Source organism: Macaca nemestrina, chromosome 13 (genome assembly GCF_043159975.1).
Source record: "Macaca nemestrina isolate mMacNem1 chromosome 13, mMacNem.hap1, whole genome shotgun sequence".
NCBI lineage: Eukaryota > Metazoa > Chordata > Mammalia > Primates > Cercopithecidae > Macaca > Macaca nemestrina.
This window is the reverse complement of record NC_092137.1, coordinates 115101523-115105359: the sequence shown is the minus strand read 5'-3', so window position 1 is coordinate 115105359 and position 3837 is coordinate 115101523.

Below are 3837 nucleotides of genomic sequence, written 5' to 3'. Positions count from 1 at the left end.
TATACTGGTTTGCTATTTCTGAGTAACAAATTATCACAAACTTAATGACTTAAAATAACACACATGTTTTGTCTCACACTTTCTATGAATCAGACAGCATAGCTGGGTCCCCTGCTCAGGGTTTCATAGACTGTAAAAACCACCTCAGCTGAGCTATGTCTTCATCTGGAAACTTAACTGAGAAAGAGTCTGCTTTCTAACTCCTTAAGGTTGTTGGTCAAATTCATTTCTCATGGCTATACGACTTAAAAATAAAGTAACTGAAATTGAGTATTCAACAGCTGTGTTTAAGAGTAGATTAGACATAGCTAACAATAGGATTCTTGCTCTAGAGTAGAACTCAGTGGAAATGTATACATTGAATGATGGAGTAGCCGGGTGCATTGGCTCATTCCTGTAATCCTAGCACTTTGGGAGGCTGAGGCGGGAGGATCACCTGAGGTTGGGAGTTCAAGACCAGCCTGACCAACATGGAGAAACCCCATCTCTACTAAAAAAAATACAAAATTAACCAGGTGTGGTGGTGCATGCCTGTAATCCCAGCTATTTAGGGTCTGAGGCAGGAGAATCCCTTGAACCCAGGAGGCAGAGGTTGCAGTGAGCCGAGATCGTGCCATTGCACTCCAACCTGGGCAACAAGAGCAAAACTCCATCTGAAAAAAAGAAGAAGAAGAAGAAAGATGGAGTAAAAAAGAAGACACATACTAGAAAGACCATGAGAGAGATTTAGGATGTAGTGAAAAGGTTAAATATATGCATAATCTCAGTTAAAATAAGAAAAGGGGATATAATGGTACCAAAGTATTATTTAAATAAACACTGGCCAAAATTATCAAAAACTGAAGAAAGATATCAAGCCACAGATTGAAGAACAAACAAATCCAAACTAGGACAAATACATAGAAAATCACTTTGCTCCTTCATCATCAAATTTGCCAAAAACAAAAGAAGACAAAATTACAAATATTTCCATAAGGAAGAAAAAAAGGCACATTGTTTAGAAGAAGTAATAATAATATTATTATTATTAGAAGTTTATATTATATTAGAAGTAAAATTATATTAGAAGTAATTATATTAGAAGTAAAAAAAATAATAAATTACTTTAGAAGAAGTAAAATAATAATAATAAAAAAGTTGAAGAATTAATAAAAATGGTGGAAGTCAGATGTCAGTTGAAAATGTTTATTAAAATGATTCCAGTATAGAATTATAAAATCAGAGAGACAAAAAAATAAAGATATTTCTCCAGACTTCCCTCCAGAAAATTGAAAACAAATTTATTGACAGCAGACAAATCACTTAAAAACATTTCGTCAGATTGAAGGAACATAATCCCATTATAAAATCATGAAAAATAAAGAATTAAACAAAAAAATGTATATATGGCTAGCTATAAGTGAATATTATATGAAATAATACAACTAATATCATGTACATTTAAACTGTAAATGTAAACTGATATGCATGACAAAAATACAAAATTTGAGAGGAAAATAGGTATTGAGTTCTAGCATATCCTAGTTCAGGAAATGGTAAATTTACATATTTATATTGACATTTAAGATGCATCTATCATCCAGTATAAATTATTAAATAATTGTTAAAAAGCAATAACTTAAGAAGCAATTATAGGTACCAACGGAATAATGAAACACACATGATTAAAATGAGGCAATCGAGTACATGGAATTTAGACTCAGTGGAAAAACATAAAGCAAACAGTGAGTGATATGTGTAAATGCATGTATACCAGTAATAAGAATTAAATGTAGATACGATCATTTATATGTTTAAAATATAAAGCTATTCACATAGGATACAGTGAGCTATATTCTGCTTATAATATACAGACATCAAAAGTTTAAAAGTAAAATAGTAAATATCATATGCCACGTAAACACAAATCAAAAGTTAACTGGTCTAGTTATATTAATACCAAACAAAGTGATTTTTAATGCAAAAGCATTTGTTAGAGAGAAATAGGAATATCTTATATTTAGGAAGAGATAACAAGAAAGATTTTAAAAATCTGCTTGTACTTAATTTAATGGCCTCAAAGATGTATTAAAAATCAACAGAAAAAAAAATCCACACTATGTATGATCTACAATATTAGTCGGAGATTTTAACACACCTGTATCAGGAGGTAGTTCACGGAGAATTACCATCAATCTGACAAAAACTCTTCTTGAAAGTAGAAGAAGAGGAAACAATTCACAGCTTATACTATGAGGCCAAGATTATCTGATATCAAAACCCATAGGCAGGATCGAAAAGGAAAATAAGTGGCTATATCTTTTCCATCGATATATATATTTTTAATTCTAAATGACATAGTTTCAAATCCAATTTGTATAAACAAGATAATATATCAAGATCAAGTCAACTTTATTCTAAGAATAAAACATTAGCTTCACTTTTATAAAACAATCAATATGATTAACTATGATAACATAAAGCAGGAGAAATAAAAACACATGATCACCCAAAGAGATTTAGAAAAAAAAACTTTGATAATATCAAATATTTTCATAATAAAACCCAGAAACTTTTAGAAAACTAGGAGTGTAAGAATACTTTATTAATATCAAAAGTTGTCAACAAAGACATTTACTACAAACATCGTAACGATTGTGAAATTTTGAAAACTTTCCTTATAAGAATAGGAAAAAGAAAAAAACACTTCTATCACCATTCTGTTTTATACTGTACTGGAGTAGCTGATAAACCCTATTTAGTGAAGAAAAAATACAGGTAATATTGGTTGAAAAAGAAGAAATTGTCATTATTCATAGACTACATGTTTGTATATGTAGATCATTTTTGTGAAATTGGAATAGGCAAAGATCCCCTAGACAGGACACACACACACAAAAAAAAAATCCCAAAAAAGGCAAATTAAAAAAACTTAACCTAAAGATGAGATTCTAAAATCATATGTATATTTAGTAAATTCCACTAGATAATTAATTGTCCAGACTTCTATTCTTATCTCAAACATGAAAAGATCTTGAAAATTGCCACTCCCGTCCTTATAAGACAGGACTGGGCAAAGTGAAAATAAATGACTTCTCATGAACACATTAACAACAACCTGAAAATCTAAAGAAGCAAGTATATCCAGAAAGACACAGTCTACGTTTACTTATCTGAAAGAGAAACTGCAAAAGTCATAAATCAATAGGATACATGGTACTTTTGATAAATTGCTGGAGGCGGACTGTGAACTATTATGAAGGCAAGAAATTCTGGGGGCTGTAGTCCGGTGGCATCCACGCTTTTGAAGATTTTACATCCTGAAACTCTACCGGGTTCTTACAATGAGGATTTATGCAGGATCTTCTGGCTCTGTCAGGGAAAGGAGAAAAATCCCTATGAGGCACTCCTAAAGCTTTCCAGATATAAAAGGCCTTGCCACCAAGCAGGAACATCTGTTCCAGAGCTTTACATCACCTGGAAGAAGGACATTTTTTTTCCTCCATGGCCTCCTCTCAACTCCCTTCTCACCTACAGGGGAAGTACACCCACCCATCAGAGATCAGAACATCAAGGAAATAGATGAGGATCACTGCATCCTGGAAAAGAAATAAGTAACAGGGGGAAAACTGGAGAAACACTTGGGAAGGTAACAGTCCTGAGGGACTGGTCCACTAAAAGAACAGTAAGATTATACAACAACCCTCTTCCCCACACTTTACTAACAAGTGTATTAATAGGGCTGAAGTATAAGAATGACGGTTTGCAATTGAGAAAGCTGCAAGATGCAGAGTCGCTGAGGAGGAATACAAAGGAAAAGCCAAAGTCTAGAAGGGAAGGCATAAAAAAGGGCATTAA